Genomic DNA, 20,694 nt, shown 5'->3' with positions numbered 1-20,694 from the left:
TGAACTGTAAACAAAGGTGGTGGTGGATAAAAGTAATGTGCCCTTTAGTAAGGCCTGGATTTAGCTTCAAGACACAGCCAGCAGTGGATATCCCCCCGCAGACCTCACGAACTGACCAGCTTGGTTTCACTGGCTTGGCATAGTGATAGCACCTTCTAACTTGTTTATCCCTGTGCCCCTTAGCTTTTGCCAAGTATATACCACAGGCTGCACCAAGTATAACCACTTTTGCATCTTAGAACATATTGGCTGGACTGCTGCTCTTCCCGTTCAATGATATGAAGTCAAGCTTAATGACTTTCTTCTTCGAGAAAGTAGGCTTGGGTCTAAGACAGGAATCCTTTCTATGGATGAGAAAAGACATTAAATTAAAAAATATGATCCCACAATCACCAATGTATTAAAACATTCACATAAGAATCATCAATGAATGCTAAAATCATTGTAAGTTCTTTGAAAAACAGGAATTCATAGTTGTAAAGTTCACACATTTCTTATTAACCAAAAAACAACAAAAATATTGAACAGACTTTCTTTGCTTCCTGATGTGTTGCAATATTAAATACATAGCATTGTCTACAAAGTATTCTTGCCTAAAATATTCCATCTCAATCTTATTAAAGAAGTTCTAGATTTAAGGCTATAAAGCTATTACAAATGAAATGTACAATCCCTGATTTAATCTGGGATCTTAAAAGTTAAACATTTTGGGGTCAAATATGAGAATTTTAGTACAGATATATTACATAAGTATTGTTTTAAATTTATCATATTAATTATTATAGGCAAGAAATAAGAAGTCCTTTTACTTAAATATATGGGGGGGGGAGGGCGGGCAGTAGAGACATCTGTAATACTGTCAATAATAGTAAGTGGTTGAGAGTAGACCTAGGAACCAGAAGGTCATGGCTTAATTCCCAGTCAGGGTACATACCCAGGTTGCGGGCTTGACCCCCAATGTGCGGTGTGCAGGAGGCAGTTGATCAATAATTCTCTCTCATCACTGATTTTCTATCTTTCTCTCTCTTCCTCTTCCTCTCTGAAATCAACAAAAAAAATTAAAAAAAAAAGAAAAGAAAAATATACTGAAACATAGTGGTGGGATCATCTTGGACTGAAACTTACTTTCAGAAGGTTCAATTTAAAAATGTATATAGAGAGGAAACAAGATGGCAGCATAGGCAAACACCTGAAATTGCTGTCTCGTACAACCACATCAAAACTACAACTAAAAGAAAAACTGATATCATCCAGAACCACGGGAAGGCTGGCTGAGTGAAGTTCTACAACAAGAAGGAAAGAGCCCTGGCCGGCTTGGCTCAGTGGATAGAGCGTCGGCCTGCGGACTGAAAGGTCCCGGGTTCGATTTCAGCCAAGGGCACATGCCTGGGTTGCGGGCTCGATCCCCAGTCGGGGGCGTGCAGGAGGCAGCAGATCCATGATTCTCTCTCATCATGGATGTTTCTCTCTCTCTCTTTCCTTCTTCCTTCCTCTCTGAAATCAATAAAGAATTATATTTAAAAAAAAAAAAAAAAAGAAGGAAAGCGAAAAGTGCATCTAGACTAGTAGGAGGTGCAGAGGACTGGAAGAGTGAAGGCATGGAGGCATACGTGGAAACGGGTTGGCAATTGGGTACACTGTCATCTTTTTCAATCGGGAGGGAAATACAAACTCCCGACTGCTCTGAATTCCAGTACCGGACGAGACTCTGGGGACCCAGACTCATACGGGGAGAAACTGGACTGTCAAACATCAAGCCGGAATGCAAGGGCAGCTTTCTCTCAGAGGTGGTCGCAGCATTCATTGTTCCTGCATTGGGCCGCGGGACCTAGAGACCCAGGGACCTATCCGGGGCAGGGCCAATGGGCAACCATTGCTGTTTTCAGTGCCCTGTGATTTCCTGAGACCATGCCCCAACCAATTTACAACCCCACCCAAGCTGTGTGCAGAGGTGTTTGCATATGAATGGTCTGGCCTTTTGCAACCTAACCTAACAAACTGCAGCTGGGTCAAAGAACCCCAGAGCTTCCAAGAGAAGGCCTAAAGCTAGTCAGCAGCCTGCAATGCTCCACAGCTGCCCCTCATCTGGGCACCTCTAAACCCTAAACCAGTGATGGCGAACCTATGACACGCGTGTCAGCACTGACACGCGTAGCCATTTCTGATGACATGCGGCCGCTAAGGTGGCCGCATGCCGAGGATAAAACATTTGCTGCTCCTGAGGATGAAACATTTGCGACTAGAGTCTTGGAGTAGTCGCAAATGTTTCATCCTCCCCTATTAGACACTCTGTGCCGGAGGTCTGTAGGCCAAAGCAACAGAAGTCCGGCACAGAGCGTCTAGTTCTGGGACTTCCGGTTAAGCCGGGATCTTTGCCCTCACTTCCGCCGGCAGAGCAGGCAGCAGCAGAATGCAGCGGGGGACGCATCTCTGGGGGCCCTGCCATTACCAGTAACCAAATAACAGTTAACCACAGCAACCATTATCTACTGTTCTGGGGTGTCATGGATTTCTAATCCATCATTACTGAGATAAGTGAGGGGGAAGCTGGGAGAGGCGAGGGTTTGTGGCGTGCTATGGGTGCCGTTTCCCGCCATTAGAAATAGTGGCAGCCATTTTAATTCACATAAGGAACACCATCTTGCTCCATAGTGCAGACTCCATTTCACCACTATTACTGTTGTGCATCCTTATTAGCCCCTATTTCTGCTTATTAACCCTGCCCTTTCCTAAAAGACAATTATATGCACCATTTTGTGGTTAGTTAGGCTAGTTAACCCCTAATTGCCTGCAGGCCTAACAAGATATCTATAATTCTATCTTCTGTCACTGCCCTCCTGATGGAGAACCCAAAAAATAAAAAACTAAGGTTAAGTAAAGGAAGTGGTAGTAGCAGTGGCCGACCCTTTCAAGAGACATGGACCGAGATGTATGGCTTTATAGAAAAAAATGGCAGATCATTTTGCGTTCTATGTACTGAAACGGTAGTAAGCAGAACATGGAATATAAATAGACATTTTGAAACTAATCATTCCCAGCTCTTGGAAAAAAGTGAGGATGAAAGGAAGGAATACATTTCCAGGCATCTACAACTTTATAAGAGCCAATCTAATTCCATCCTTAAGTTTATGAAAGGCTCTACAAATTTAACATCTGCAAGTTTGAGGATTGCTCACTCTATAGCTCAGCATGGAAAAGCGCTCAGTGAGGGAGAATTTATTAAAGAAACTCTCCTAAGATGTGCACCAGTTCTATTTCATGATATGCAGAATAACGATGCAATTATTAAGAGAATATCTGAGTTACCACTCAGCAGAAATATCATAAAAGACCGAATAATGAGACTGAACACAAACGTACAACATCAATTAAAGAGAGACATAAGGAAGTGTAAATATTTTTCGATCTCTCTTGATGAAACTACTGATGCCACATCACATGCTCAGTTGGCCATTATTGGTCGATATTCTGATGCTCTCACAATGAGAGAAGAGTTGATAAAGTTAGTATCAGTGTCAACAAGTAAATCAGGAAGCGAAATATGTAAGGTTGTTATACAAACATTTCATGACCTAAGCATTGATATCTCTAAAGTTGTGTCAGTGACGACAGATGGGGCACCAAATATGGTGGGGGAAAAAGTTGGATTTGTCAAATTGTTTACAGAAGCTATTGGACATCCGATTGTGCCTTTTCATTGTATTATCCATCAGGAGGCTTTATGTGCCAAGGCAGGATTCACCGACTTAAACAACTTAATGTCAGTTGCTACAAAAATAGTTAATTTAATAGCTGCTCGCCCCCTTCACAAGCGAGAATTTTCGGCACTTTTACTGGAGGTTGATTCCACCTACAGTGGACTGGTGATGTACAATAATGTAAGATGGCTGAGCCGAGGCAAAGTTCTTGAGCGCTTTGTGGAGTGCTTTGAAGAAATTAAGGTATTTCTTGACGATAAGGATCTGGGAAACTTTCCTCAGCTTAATGATGATAAGTGGGTCAACACCCTGATGTTTTTTACAGATCTCTCTGTTCATATTAATGAACTGAACTTAAAGTTACAAGGTTTTGGCAAAAGTATTGACGTTATGTTTGGATACATTAAAGCTTTTGAAAGTAAAGTTAAAATTTTCAAGCGAGATGTAGAAACTAAAACTTATAAGTATTTTCCTCGAGTAACAAAGTGTTTTGAGGCCAGTGCAACTGTACAGAATGAAATGGAATTCTTGCATATGAAGTACCACCATGTTTTAGACTCGTTACTGGACCAGTTTAGTGATAGATTTAGTCAATTTAGAAGTCTAGAACAGACCATGAAAATAATTAAGTATCCTGATGTAGTAGTCTACAGTAGTTTGGAATTAAATGGTTTCCAATGGATGCAAATTGACGATTTGGAGATGCAACTTGCAGAATTTCAAGACAGTATCTGGGCTCAGTTGTTTGTCGACTTGAGGTCAAAGCTTGAGAATCTGGAAAGGTGCCGCTTGGAGAATCAAGAGGATTGCCACTACAAACAGGAAATTTGGAGTGCCTGGAACCGACTACCAGACACTTTTAGCACCCTGAAAAATATAGCAATGGCTTTACTCACAATTTTTCCCTCTACATACTTTTGTGAGGCCTTATTCTCAGCGTTAAATAATATCAAAACCAACAAAAGAAACAGATTGACAGATGAAGTTAGTAGCGCTGTCTTGGGCCTGAAGTGTACAAAATACCAACCTTCAATTGAAGATTTAGTCAATGAAATTCAGCAACAAAAAAAAGTCACTAATAGGCAGGTTAGTTAAAGAATTCCCCCTCCCCCTCACTTATCTTAGTTCACGGCACCCCACACAAGCTAAATAATATCAAGACCAACAAAAGAAACCGACTGACGGATGAACAAAGAAGTCACTAAGCAGGTAAGTTAAATATTTAGTTTTTGTTTTATTAAATACAATTATACATAACAATTATACATTTATGTTATTTAAACTATAAATATCGTGAAATAATGTTTTTCCCTCAAAGTGACACACTACCTGAGTTATGCTCAGTTTTTTGGCGAAGTTTGACACACCAAGCTCAAAAGGTTGCCCATCACTGACTTAGACCAACTGCTTCAGTGGGGACTTGTTAAATGATGCAGGTCTCCATGGAACATGCCTCCTGCCTGTCAAAAAGCCTGGGGCTAACAACTACTGCCTGGTGCAGGATCTATGGCCTGTTAATGAGGCTGTTATAACCCTGCATTCAGCACTGCTGAACCTCTGCACTCTTCTGGGATTCATCCCATCAGAGGCGGAATGGTTTACATGCCTATATCTGTAAGATGCTTTTTTCTGTCTTCCATTAGTGCCTTTCAGTCAGCCTCTCTTCGCTTTCGAATGGGAAACCCAACTACAGGGGCCAAGGAGCAGTTCACCTGGACTAGACTGCCACAAGGGTTCAAGAACTCCCCTACTCTCTTTAGTGGAGCACTAGCATATGATCTGTCTAAGTTCCCAGGACAGGACTTAGAGTGTGTTCTACTCCCGTAGGTAGACGACCTCCTACTGGCCAGCTCCACACGAGCTCAGTGCTGGGAGGGGACATGAGCCCTTCTGAGACTACTAACTGAAACAGGTTATCGGGTGTCTAAGAAAAAGGCACAGACTGGGGATCACTCAAGGGAAACGAAGGCTAGGGACTGAAAAGAAGCAGGCAGTATGTGCCATCCCAGTCCCAAGTAACTGGCAGCAGATTCGGGAATTCCTGGGAACGGCAGGATTCTGAGAGTTTTCAGAACTGGTCAAGCCTCTCTATGAAGCTTTAAAAGGAGAAGAGAAGTCACCCATCGACTGGGGTCCTGAACAGGAGACAGCCTTCATCACCATAAAGGCAAAGCTCACTGAGGCCCCGGCACTAGGGCTACCAGATGTGACACGAGATTTTAATCTTTTTGTTCACCAGAACAGCGAGGTAGCCCTAGGAGTTCTAACCCAGGAGTTTGGATCTTAGCAAAGATCAGTAGCCTATCTCTCCAAGCGGATTGACCCAGTTGCCTCCGGGTGGCCCCCACGCCTCAGGGCCCTTGCAGCCACGGCATTATTAGTCAAGGAAGCGGATAAGCTTACCTTAGGACAAAACTTAAATGTAAAAGTACCTCATGCTGCTGTCACCCTGATGGAAGCAAGGGGGCAGCACTGGATGACTCATGCTCGAATGACTCAGTATCAAGGGCTGTTATGTGAGAATCCGAAGGTACCATTGGAAGCAGTGAGAACACTTAATCCTGCCACCTTTCTACCCATCACTGAGGGGGGCCCTGAGCATGATTGCCTGGAAGTACTGGAGGTTTATTTTAGCCGGCCAGACCTAAGGGATAGGCCCCTGCAAAATGCGGACTTGGTATTGTTCACAGATGGCAGCAGCTTCTTAGATGAAGGAAAAAGAGGAGCCGGGTATGCAGTGGTATCAAACTTTGAGACAACTGAAGCACAGGCCCTGCCTGAAGGATGGTCAGCACAGAGGGCAGAACTTTGGGCCCTAGTCAGAGCCCTAGAACTCAGTAAGAATATGTGTGCCAATATCTACACTGACTCGCGCTATGCCTTTGCTACCCTGCATGTCCATGGGGCCATTTATAAGGAAAGGGGGCTCTTGACAGCAGGAGGAAAAGGAATAAAAAATCAGAATGAGATTTTAAAGTTACTAGAAGCAGTCTGGGAGCCCAAGGAAATAGCCGTCATCCATTGCAAAGGTCACCAGAAAGGGAAAGACTCAGAATCAGAAGGAAACCAGCGTGCTGATGCCGCAGCCAAGCTGGCTGCTAAAGAGCAAGCAGCACCGGCACAGATCTTGTTGGGCCCCCGAATCACCTGAACCTCCAAAGTACACTCCTCAGGAAGAGAAATGGGCCCAAAAAGAAGGGGGCAAGAGAACAACGGAAGGCTGGTGGATACTCCCAGATCATAGGGTCTATATCCCAGAACAGTTAGCCCATAGCTGGTCTATGTATAGCAGCATGAACTCACTCATTTAGGAAAGGCTTCCCTAGAAGCTTTGTTAGGCAGGTACTACCTAATTGCCTGTCTACCCTCCTTGTGTGCCTCAGTCTCTCAGCGTTGCCTCCTCTGTACTCAGAAAAATGCTAAACAGGGTCCTGTAGGACCAATAGGAGTTCAGCGCTGTGGGCAAGCTCCTTTTGAGGGCTTAGAAGTAGATTGTACAGAAATAGAGCCTAGCAGAGGGAATAAATACCTGCTAGTTTTTGTTTGCACCTTTTCAGGTTGGGTTGAGGCATATACCATTCGCACTGAAAAGGCGAGAGAAGTCACTAAGGCAGGGGTTCTCAAACTTTTTAAACAGGGGGCCAGTTCACTGTCCCTCAGACTGTTGGAGGGCCGGACTATAGTTTAAAAAAAACTATGAACAAATTCCTATGCACATTGCACATATCTTATTTTGAAGTAAAAAAACAAAACGGCAAATACACCCGCATGTGGCCCGCGGGCCGTAGTTTGAGGACACCTGCACTAAGGCATTGCTGAAGGATATAATTCCATGGTATGGAATGCCTCTGACTATAGGGTCCAATAATGGCCCAACCTTTGTAGCAGAAATAGTACAATAGGTAGCCAAGGCTTTAGGAATTACATGGAATCTACACACAGCTTATAGGCCTTAGAGTTCAGGGAAAGTAGAGCGCAAAAACTGGACTCTAAAGCAGGGTATGGTAAGCTATGCCAAGAGACAACCTTACCCTGGACAGATACCTTGCCTCTTGTACTCCTGCGGGTACGCTGTGCCCCAAGGGCCAGAGTAGCTTTCTCTCCCTTTGAAATTCTACACAGTAGACCCCCTCCCTTAATTCGGCCAAAGGGAGATTTGGGGGAAATAGGGAACTTAGAATTAAATATATTTTATTGATTTTTTACAGAGAGGAAGGGAGAGGGAGAGAGAGTTAAAAATATCGATGAGAGAGAAACATCAATCAGCTGCCTCCTGCACACCGCCTACTGAGGATATGCCTGCAACCAAGGTACATGTCCTTGACTGGAATCGAACCTGAGACCCTTCAGTCCGCAGGCCGACGCTCTATCCACTGAGCCAAACCGGTTAGGGCCTTAATTCTTGTTTATGTCAATTAGCCTATGGTAAAACTAGTTTTATTATATATCATTTTGCTTCAAATTCCAGAACCCATCAATAATATTAAGTGAGAATTTACTGTATGAATAGAGAAAAAGCAACTATATAGCAAAAAGATAGCAATTGGTAAATATAGCCAAAAAGTGTACACAGGTATATCTATGTTTACTGCAATCCATTCAACTTTTCTGTAGGTTTAAAAATTTCAACATAAAAAGTTAGGGAGAAAATGACCTGGCTTGTTTTTAAGATACCCACTCTTTAAGCCAATCAAATTCCTCTAAGTTTCTGAGCCACTTAACCATTAACTCAGTATTCTTACCCTTCTCACACTAACACTTTCTCAACTTTTGCTTTTCCTCTCCCTTTCCTCATAACCCAATAATATGGGTATGCCTTTGACATTTGGCTTTGTCTTGGTGACCTAGCAAGTTCTTTTACTATACAGATTTTCTCTTCCTACCAGCAGAATAGGAAAAATGCAATAGTTCATAAAATCTCCATCAATAAAAGCTATTATAACAACATACTACAGGAGGCAGTGTTTCACAGCCTAAGGGCTAACATTAGTAAAAGGATATAGACTCCCTGATACTGAGTATTTTTCAGAAAATGCATTTTTAATGCCATTTCTTTAACCTATAAAACGGAGATTACACCTTTTAAAAATAAGGATATCATATAAATGACAGCTAATACATGCCTACTGTTGTTCTTTGCCAACGAAGAGCTATTTTAGATTTCAATACGGACTCAAATATAGCCCATACATTGCATTTGATTAGTGCTCTTAAATGTTGTTCAGTTTAGAATAGTGTCACCTGCCTCCACCTGTCCTACAGACTCTCTCAAGTTTTTTTTAATGTAGTATATATTTTTATAAGCTATTTCCAGTTTTATATTTCCCTATTGCTTCTTGATATTATTCAGTTCACCCTTCAAGCCTTCACTTTTTAACTAATTAACTCTTTCCTCTTATTTAAGCCTGTCAATTACCAAGAGGCACGACAAAGTGCTCCATCCTCAGCTAACCATTCAGAGTCCTTCATAGCTTATTATCTTCACTTGGCTATGGTCCTCTGAAGTACTTGGCCGTTATTATTTTTCGTCAACCTCATTTCCATTCTGTGTCGTGCTATTCTTCCTATTCATAAACCACACTGCTTATCCTTTCCTCACTTCTTTCTTGGGACTAACTTTTACTCCTTTGGGAGACTCATATCAAAAGATGGTTTTTTATATGTGATGCACTAAAGGCAGATCTTTCATACAGTCACTAATTCAATTAAGCTCTTAGAACAACCTTATAAGTTAGGAGCTACCATCCTCAATTAGAGCTGTAAAAATTGAGTCTACAATAATTTGAATACACAGTGCTGCCATTTAACACATGTACAATAAAAAGTATTGTAAGACTACCTCACCCTAACTGGTTTGGCTCAATGAATAGAGAGCCTTGGCCTGCGGACTGAAGGGTCCCAGGTTCGATTCCGGCCAAGGGTACATGCCAGGGTTGCGGGCTCGATCCCCAGTAGGTGGCATGCAGGAGGCAGCCAATCAATGATTCTCTCTCATCATTGATGTGTCTATCTCTCTCCCCCTCTTCTCTTCCTCTCTAAAATCAATATAGTTTTTAAAAAGGACTATCTCATAAAATCTAAAAAGCTCTAAGAAATCTAGCTAAATCCACATACTTATACCATAAAATTTACACTTTTTTTTACATTACACATTACATATATGTGAATTTACTTACATATGAAGAGAAGTTTCAGAATGTTAAAATACACTCAGCTTTTAATAAATACCAACACAGAACTACATCAAATAAAGCCTTAAGTCTCTACTAAATCAGTCTCCCTACTTGCCCACACTATTTGTAACAATAGGTACTAAGGCTTTGGTGATTTTTAATCTTTACAACATTTTGATCAATGAAGGACTGTACAAACAGGGTGGGGCAAAAATAGGTTTATAGTTGTATGTGAAGGTTTATTTTTGTATTATTATTTATTATTGTATTATTTCCATTAAGAACAACTATAAACCTACTTTCCCCCCCCACCCCTGTATTATGGTGGTCCCATAAGATTATAATGGAGCTGAAAATTTTCTATCGCCATAGCACAAGGCATTACATAAATACCATTGTGTCACAACTGCCTATAGTATTCAGTATAGTAAACATGATGTACAATTTATAGTCTAGAAGCTGTAGAGGAACAGAACTTGTCACCCCAAAATATGCCTCTTTTGGCATAAGGATTATTGCAGGCTAGTTAATTTTAAGAGTACACTTAGGAAGCTCAGAAAACAAAATAAGTTACCCTTTGTAAAAGATATTTACATTGTAAGGGAAACCTTCATTTGTAGATGTGTCTCCCTGAGGTGGGCCAGGATGACTTTACCTCTAGGGATTTTTATCAGTGCAGAAGACAATGACTTAAATCTGCACAACAATCTTACCCGAATTTACAGTGCTTTTCCCGTGTGACTTAAATCTGCACAACAATCTTACCCGAATTTACAGTGCTTTTCCCATGAATGCTTTTACTGTATCTTCCCATAACTGACCCCCCCACCCTTCCCCCGTCGTCTTTTTAAAAAATTTTATTTTATTGTTTAAAGTATTACATATAGTAGTGCATATATCTCCTTTTTTCCCCCCATAGACCTTCCCCCAGCCTCCCCTACCCTCTGTCACACGTCGTCTTTGTTTCCAGTTATTTTGGACCCAATTTTCCTGAGTCTCTCAGATGTATGCAGCAGGTATACATATTAAGAAAGATGGGCACATGACCAGGCTAAAAGCTTTGAATTTTCTCCACTCTTTGAGTGGGCTACACATAGCAACTTCCTTCTGAAGAGGAACGTTTGAAAAGAAGGGAGGAAAAGACAAACACTACCACAGCCAGGTGATCAAGGTCAAGATCAACAGTGAAGTCATGTTGAACCCAGCTGTTGTGTATCAGTGGTTGAGAGTCAATCTATGAACTACTAGGTCATGGTTAGATTCCTGGTCAGGACCTATGTCCAGGTTGCAGGCTCAATCCCCAGTGATGGGGGTGTGTGCAGGAGGCAGCTGATCAATGGTTCTCTATCATCTGATTGATGTTTCTACCTCTCCCTCCCTGAAATCAATAAAAATATATTTTTAAAGAAGTCATGTTGATAGTACGCCCCCTTAATATGATGTGATGAGAAAAGTACTTTACCTCTTGTGGTCTTCCTCCTCAAAAAACCACAACCCTAGTATAACTATGAGAAAAACATCCCACTCCCCAAATAGGGGGATGTTCTACAAAATACTCCTCTCAACACCATCAAGATCATAAAAAACAAGAGTCAAGAGGAGCCTAATGAAACATGACAACTAAATGTAAAGTGCTCGGTGGGATCTTGGAAGGCATAAGTGGAAAGCTAGGAAATCTGAGTGAAATATGGATTTCAGTTACTGACAATGTATCAGTACTGGTCCATTAGTTGTGACAATGTGCCATACAAATAGAAGATGTAATAATAAGGGAAACTGTGTGGGGGGGATATGGAAGCTCTCTGTACTATCTTTACAACTCCTCTGTAAATCCATAACTCTTCTAGAATGAAGTTTACTTTTTAAATTGGAGGTGAGGTTGCATAGAGTAGTCAGAGATTAGAAAATAGAGGCTGAAAGATGTTTTATGAAACTTACCCAATATCATGCAGCTAGTAAATTGCAGAGCATGATGGGAAAGCTAAAAATCAAAAGAAAAAATTATGTAACCGTTAAGAAAGTATGTAAACCCCTTTCCCCCAAAAAAGGAATTCTGGTACTAAGGAACGTAGTAGATATTCACTCCAAGTATCATTGTACCCTCCATTTCCCAAGCTCCCATTCAAAGGTATTACATAAATACCATTGTGTCACAACTGCTGGTTCACTGGTCTTCCCTACTTTTCATAAGTCAGGCCATTAACAAAACAGACCAGGAAGTGAACACAACTAGTTTCAAAGGCAGTGCTACCATTCTAGTTCAAGCTTCCCACGATTACAGCAAGAGCCCTTTTTCTACCCCAAAACACAATGGTGCCTCCAATCAATTGCCTAACTCTGGCTAAGCTGATCTTCCTAAATGCAAATATAATCCTTTTATTTTCTAGCTTAAAACATTCCCCTGGTTCTTTAAGAAAGTTGTTCTCAAACCTTAGCTTGCCTATTACCGGTAGGTCTGGTTAAAAGGTTGCTGGGCCACAACACCCCCAGCCAATTCAGTTTGATTCAGCTGGTGTATAGTATTTCTAAAAAGTCCCCAGGTGATGCTGCTGGCCTTTGAACCTTCATTTGTGAACCACTGCTTAAACAAAACTTAAAGAACAAAAAAACTGGTCGATTGCCAGCCCTCAGTTTCACTCATTGTCATCCAGGATGATTCTTGACTTGCGTGAGCCTAAATGAGTTCCTCTGTAAATTTGTAATGGTGATTCTTCACTGTAAGATCTTTGGGAGGACTAAGGGATGTTTACATTGGCCACGAGGTGTAGGCAATGTAGGGCAGTGGGTTCTCCAATGGTGGCTACTACTCCCTTCACCTCCCACTTGTCCTCTCTCCTCCCCTACTTTTCTCCACCAAACACAGTCATTCTTTGGAGATAACATGGCAATTCTCAAACTATTGTTCAGATCAAAATCTTCTTGACTAATTAACTAAGTGTTAATCAAATGTTCTGATTCCACACCCCACATTCTGATTCTACCGCCCACATTCTGATTCCACAGGTCTGGGAATGGTAGATTTCACAAGTTTTTGCCAGACCGAGGAGACCCACTCGTGGGCCAGCCGCGAGGTCGAGGTCTGGCGCCCGGTAGCCCAGGATGTGCTCAGCTAAACCCCACACAGCCCCGCGTGGCCCGGTTCTACTACAGGCTCCCGGCTTACCAGGAAACGATGGCTCAGGGCTGAGAATGTGCTGGAACCCAGTGCAACGTAGGACTGAGACCCAACCACCCGGGGTGGATGTGTTTCTAGTCGGGGCGCACACTTGGGCTGCTGTGCGTTGATTGGAGGCCCCTCCGGAAGTGGGCAGGTAGTGGACACGCGCCTGCGCAATGACTCTGAGCGAGATGGGGGCGTGTCCGTCAGTGATCTAGCCATTGTTGGTTTGAATTGGCCATTTCATTCCCCGAGAATGGCAGGTTTTCCAGATTCTTACTATTGAGCAACTTGAGGTAGAAGTAAGGTTTTCAGGTGGGTTTTAAAGCCTTCACCACCACACCCTCCCCTTAGACACAAGGGAATGGATAACTGTGCAGTGGAGGAGATGGTTCACTTAGCCTGGGGTCGTTGGTAAGAGGTAGTAAACCTTGAAATGAAATAGAAACAATCGCCTGGAGGGATCAGTTTGCATATCAGTGGATGAGTGGGTGGGTCTGCCCCACCCTGTCGAATTATACCAGGCCTCAACTCTGCTCTCTGAGATCTTCTGAGGAAGTGACATTTAAGGTAAATGTTCTTGTGTTGGTTACATGACACAATGATAATATTTTGTGCTAAAATAAATAAAATGCTAGTATTTTTAATACTAGCATTAAAAAAAAAAAAAAAAAGGTAAAATTTGTCCTGGGCAGATGTGGCTCAGTTGTTAGAACGTAGGCCTGAGCACTGAGGGATCACTGGTTCGATTCCCTGTCAAGGGCACATACCTAGGTTGCATGTTTGATTTCTAGGGTGCATGGGGGAGGCAACCCCCATGTGTTTCTATCACGTCGATGCTTCTTTCTTTCTCTCCGCCTCTCCTCTTTCCCTCCCTCCCTTCCACTCTAAAAAGCAATGGAAAAAATATCCTCGGGTGAGGATTAACAAAATTTTTTTAAAGATAAAATTTGAGGAATGAATTTGAGTTAACTGGACAAATTCGAGGACAGAAGTCTTCAAGACGAAGAGTCCATGAGAAGGCTCTTAACTAAAGAACTTGGTACACGTGTGACTAAAAGAAGTTGATTTGGCTGACACCTCAAGGGGAAATAAGGAGGTGCAGGGAGTACCAAAGATTAAAAATGGCTTTTGTGAAGCTGATGAGATCAGCAAAAATTGCTGCTGCAAGACCATTTAGGCAAAGTTGAGGATTTTGGTCTTTAAGGGAAACAAGTGGAGCATTTTAAATAGTTAAATGCTATACAAGCATACCTAAGACATGGGCTTGGTTCCAGACCAATGTAATAAAGCATCGTTTTTGTTGGTGGAGGGTCTTGCCTTCAGTTGGTTAAAAAAAAAAAAAAAAAAAAAAAAAAAAAAAGCAACACTTATGGAACACAATAAAGCAAAGTCTGCCTGTAATAAAATTTGAAATTTGAATGGATTACTGGCCACAATTCAGAAAACAGATCTTTTGGTGCCTTTAAGAAATCCAAGAGGTAGTGCTTGGTGAGCAGTTAAATACTGGTGTGAATTAGAGACTCCTCAATAGATATAAAGTTGTGACGTGTAAACCTTTTGAATTGCTTGTGGCAGCAGCTGCCTCTCTTTTTGTTTGTTCTTTTACTGAGGGGTGAGTATATGTTACTATAAGATACAAAAATATGAGTCATCACATAAGACAGGAGTCCCTTGGTTATGACACTGAATTCTGAAACGCTGCTGTGCTTTGTAGGGTATAGCATAGTTCAACCGGATGTAGCCAGCCTACCTCCTGGATGCTAATTACCCTAGTGAGTTGATTGTTCTACATTGGATTCTTCCTTTGGATCCATTGTGTTTAAAGAATTATTTTCTTCCCTACAAGACTAGCTCAGAAGCAATCGTATTTTCACCCCTACTCCTCGTGTAAAAACTGAAACTGTTCTAAGTTGATCAGTGATCTAGTTTCTTAGCTAAGGAATATTTTTCAGGCCTGTTACTCTTTGAGATGCTTTGTAATCTTTGTCTCTGAATACCCCCTCTGGTGTTAGCAGTTGCTCTCCCTTTCCTGCCCTTCATGCTGATATGTAAAGGTCTTCAAGGGCATCTGATAAAATGTAGTATGAAACATGCATATGAATGTGTATCTGTATGTGTACACACACCCAGTCTCTGTCCTGCTGCATGTAGAGAGGAAGCTAAAGAGCAGTGGTTAAAGCCTGGCTTTGGAATCAGGCTTGTAGGAGTTCAAATCCAAGCTCTGCCCTCTTTGTGTGACCTTTGGCAAGTTATCTTTTTGTGCCTGTTTTCTCATCTTAGTAAAAAAAGATTGGGGGCAATAACAGTACAACTTGCCTCTTAGAGTTGTACTAAATGACTTTTCACAAGGTAAACACTTGGAACAGTGTCTGGCATAGTAAATGTAGTGTAAAAATGAGTAATAATGTGTATATTTTTGTATGTATACATGAACATACACATTATAAATTCACCTAAAAATGTCTATTTCTGTCCCTCTTAGAGCAGAAGGGAGATTTAGAGGGAGCTGGTGTGTCACCTTTTGCTTTATATCATTTGTAAGTTTCTCCCCCCCCCCCTCAGCCCTTTTGATGCTTTGTATTGGTTTATATGATTTTAAAGCCACTTGTTTGTCTTATGTGAAGTTGTTTTAATCTACTCGTTTATGACGAAGAGAAAAAAAGTGGCTTTGGTATAAGAACGAAGTAAGTTGTGCCAGGATGTCATCATTGTATATATGTGTCGTTGATAATCAGTCTGAAGCCCAGCTTCCGTGGGGACCCGCTGGGGGATTATCATAAGAACACATGGAAAAGCCACTATGGCAAGGAGACATTTAGACTATAAATACTGAGAGTTTGTGAGGACTATTTGAGTTTTGGTTTGGGTGAGACAACTATTCACTAACCTACAAACTCTCCGAAGATATTTGGGGCATTTGCTCCTGTCCTGGGGAGGTACTCCTTGAAGACATTGTTGATAAATCCACATTAACCTGGTGAAAGAGACAAGCCCACCTACCAACACTGAGGGCTTTGTACCCTAGCAACGTGCTCTAGCAATAGGGGTCTTTTACTTCCACCCTGCCAGCAGGAAATCACCCTTTGGTGGGTGGTTGCCCACTCTCAGAATGCCTCCTCCTTTAAAAAAAGATACACCTCATATGAAATTTAGACTTCATTCCTTCACCTCCCCTTGCCTGGAAAAATAGTGTGATTAATCTGTCATTTGTTGGGAGTATGTGTGGTTTTTTTTTTCTATTTGGATTTACTAATATAGCATATTTGGCTTTATTAATAGCATATCCTGTATGCTATTGGCATGTGAAATTATGATTCACACACCATACCGATGCTAAATTAATTTTTGGCAAAGACAAAAAATAGTTTCTGGAGCAAAATTTTGCTACCTTCCCAAAACAAGAAGACCCATACCATTATTAGAGTAGTTTGAAATATTCTGCTTAAATATGACAAACAAAAAGAGATTTTAGTTTATATGAGTACTATTTTTTTTCTCTTTAAAAAGTAGTAAAAACATAAAAAGAAAAAAACAAACAAAAAATAGTTAAAGCAAAAAATAATTTTTAAGTTTCCTTGAAAGGAGGGAAGGTTTGGTTGGGAGGGAATTAATATAAACTTTGTTCATTTGAATCATACACATTTTTCAGGTTGCAGGTCAGGAAACTTTTTTATTCCATTACAAAATGTGTGGTTTTAATAAAAATATTTAAAACTCCTCTTATATTGTAGTGGTTAAGAGCATATTTTAGAAGACATATGGAGTTGTGTCCCAAATACATCAGTTTACTAGCTGTGATTTTAGATTACTCTTAATTAAAAAAAAAATTATATACACACACACACACACACACACACACACAGAGTGGCCAGATTATTATCTGAACTCATAATAATCTGGCTACTCAGTGTATATCCTATATAATAAAAGGCTAATATACAAACTGTCCCCTGAACCAGGAGTTCAGCCAGCAGGCAGGCCGGCCAACCACCCATGTCCCCTCCCCCTGGCCAGGCTGGTCGGACCCCACCCATGCACGTATTCATGCACTGGGCCTCTAATATATATACACTGAGTGGCCAGATTATTATGCGTTCAGAGATTATAATAATCTGGCCATTCAGTGTGTATCTATGTATATTGTTGATTAGGATAGATGGAAACATCAATGATGAGAGAGAGTCATTGATCAGCTGCCTCCTGCATGCCCCCTGGGCATGCAGGAGGATAAAGCAGGCAACCTGGGCATGTGCCCTTAACCAGAAATGAACCAGGGGATAAAGCAGGCAACCTGGGCATGTGCCCTTAACCAGAAATGAACCAGGGGATAAAGCAGGCAACCTGGGCATGTGCCCTTGACCAGAAATGAACCAGGCACCCTGCAGCCCACAGGCTGACACTTTATCAACTGAGCCAAACCAGCTAGGTACTCTTATTTCTAAGTCTGTTTCCTCATCTAAAGATGGGCAAAGTAATACCCAATCCTCCCAGGATTACGGGAAACTATTTTGCAGAGGTTAAGGTCCTTTTTTCTCCCCCCCCCTCCATTTCCTTTCCTTTCTAACAAGTGCACTTTTTACATCAAACAACAACAAAAACCCTGAGTAATTTAAAAGGAGGCTCAGATACTTTAAAAATAGAACTCCCCAAAATTATAATTTATACAATGCCATGCACAATCTCACTGGAGGAAAGAGTTGTTTTTTGTTGTTGTTGTTTTTTATTTTTGTTTTGGTCAAATTCCAATTTTAGAACTTTTTTTTTTTCATTTTTCAAAGATAATGTTGTTAAAAGTTTACCAAATGATGAATAATTGGAAATATTTTTGCTTTGTTTTAGTGCAATATTTGAACTTTTCATCCCACATATGGCTCAGTTTATACAAGTTGTATTTAGTTAAGCATTAACACTATTTGAGTTATGAAACACATTGTCCACAACCTACTGGAGGAGAAAAAAAAAACAAACAGTGTGAAAACTGACATACTAATGCATTCCACCAGGGAGCATTACATTAAAAATAGAAAAACCGAGAAATGGCTACATATCAAACTATTCCTTTACTATTAACCATTAGAGTTAAAAACTTAAGAAGGTGTGTTCCTCCTCTTGGGAGCATGCTCAAGCCTTATCCTTCCTCCTTTTCTTCCCCCACAGGCGTGCATCTCCTAAACTCTAAGAGACCCCATGAAACTTGCAACCAGGGGAGCAATGGACAGCTAACCTCGTCCTGGGCTAACCCTGTGAACCTGTCTCCAACAACCCCTTTGCTCTGACTGTTCAGTGAGCCGAAACACCGCTTCCTAGGCTCTCTCCTGTTGCTTCTTCTATCCTAAGCCCTTCCTTGTTTCACTGTCCCCAGCTTTCATAAACAAATTCTCAAAAAAACAAACAAAAATACTTAGAATGTTATACAGTCACTTACCTAGCAAGTGCCACAACACAGTTGCTATGAGGCATAACAACTTGCAAAAGTAAGAGTATTGTGCCAAGCAAATGTGGCTCAATGGTTTGAGCATCGACCTATGAACCAGGAGGTCACAGTTCGATTCCCCGTCAGGGCACATGCCCAGGTTGCAGGCTCCATTCCCAGTTTGGGGCACGCAAGAGGCAGCCGATCAACGATTCTCTCTCATCATTGATGTTTCTATCTCTCTCCCTCTCCCTTGCTCTTTGAAATCAATAGAATTATTTTTAAAAATATAGTAGTATAATTATCCTAATACTATAAGAGATAGTTGTAGGTAGTTCTTAAGTGTACACTCAGATGACAAACTTCTAGATGAAACTGATAGGACTTTTTTGTAGAGCAATTATCAACCTCACTACCTCTAACCAAGACTCCTTGGAATCCAATCATATGAAGTTATAGTAAGATGTGAACTCAGATATAAAAAGCCAGGGCTAGAATTCAGTGTTCTTTCCATGAACACTCTCCCAGGTAGAAGCCAAGAATGAGAAATGGGATAAGATCTAGGGAGTTTAGGGAGTGAAGTCATTTTGGAAAGTGAGAAGGGAAAAATCAAAAGGCTGGAACCCAGCCTCCACTATGCCTAAAATAAGGCTCTTGTTACTGACAGGATTAGTATTACTAATTTTTTCCTTTTGCCTCAGGCTCTAACATGGTTTAATTGATCCAATCTTTTTCCTAAAAGTTTGGTATTTTGTTCATCATGCTTGATTTTTATCTTTTTCAAAAATGGTGTAAAAATATTACTAATCTATATTACTGAGGCCTTTGACACACCCTTATAGTTTTTACCTACTCATTTCGGTCCTGGGTTTTCAAAGGAGAGTGAAAATGATGCAAGAATAGGAACAAAAACCGATTTCAGAGTTTGGAAGGAACTGAGCCAAGAAAGCAGGGATCAAATTTTATAATCATTCTTTGGTCTACCGCTCCATCTGCTCTACTTCACTGACTCGCCCCAAGGCCCCAAGTTAGAATGGTGCCATTACCTCTGATCTTGGTTAAACTATGTAAAAATCTCTTTTCTTTTGTATTCTGAAAATATTAGCTATTACAAAGATCTTTTAATAGGAAAATAATAAAACAAACAGTAAATCATAAAGATGGTTAAGTTTAAAGTATACATATTTGACATGCCTCTGATCTATGGCTCCACCTTGCCAGTGAGTAAAATATGATTCCATTGTCATGGACTTGCTCTGTTATGTCACTTTCAGCATACAATCCACTGGTTGTTGAGTTTTTATAGATTTTGAAAATCTTTGCCCTCACTCTGATAATCTAGAATTAGGTTAAAAATCTTCTGTGGCAGGATATATAATAAGGCTGTTCAGTCTGAAATGCTTTAATTAAAAGGAACAAACAGTGGAATACAAATAAGTGTCAGGGAACATTTCTATCATGCTGTGCTCAATACTCTGAACATTTCTTATACAAACTAAGAACAACTAGACACTCAAATCACTAAGTGTTTAAAAAAAATACACACACAGTGCATGAAAATTCGTGCATTCAGGGGGTCCCTCAGCCCAGCCTGTGTCCTCCCACACTTTGGGTCCCCTCGGGGGATGTCTGACTGACAGCTTAGGCCTACTTCCTGGAGGATCGGGCTTATGCTGGCAGTCACACATCCCTCGGGCAGCCTGGGAGCCCTTGGGGGATGTCTAACTAACGGCTTAGGCCTGCTCCCTGCCATTAGTCGTTAGTCGGACATCCTTAGCACTACTGTGGAGGTGGGAGAGGGTCCCGCCACCACTGCTGTGCTGGCCAGCCATGAGCTAGCTTCTGGCTGAGCAGCGCTTCCTCTGTGGAAGTGCACTGACCACTGAGTTAATAGTCTTTCAATAAATACAAATGAAGAGCATATTCAATAATTTGGGAACATCTAATTATTAATACAGTTCAGAATTAGACAGGGTAATTTCCTTGTTGGGTAATCATTCATATTCCTAAATTCTTCTGATTTTTTTTTTTTGAAAACAAGTCTCACCACCACAGGTTGAACAGCACCACAACAGAGCCTAACAAAATGATGAGCACACACGTTAGGTATTGTCCAGCTGGGACTTCATTGGCATAACTATATTTTAAATGTCAACTTTAAGTGAGCCTTTTAAGAAACTATACAAGTGAATCAAGGACAATAAACAGAACTTCAAAGGAAATCAAACATTGGCTTCTTGTAATTGCATG

The sequence above is a fragment of the Cnephaeus nilssonii genome, assembly GCF_951640355.1.
Source record: "Cnephaeus nilssonii genome assembly, chromosome: 5".
NCBI classification, from domain to species: domain Eukaryota; kingdom Metazoa; phylum Chordata; class Mammalia; order Chiroptera; family Vespertilionidae; genus Cnephaeus; species Cnephaeus nilssonii.
The sequence above is the reverse complement of the archived record's forward strand: the minus strand, read 5'-3'. Positions refer to the sequence as shown.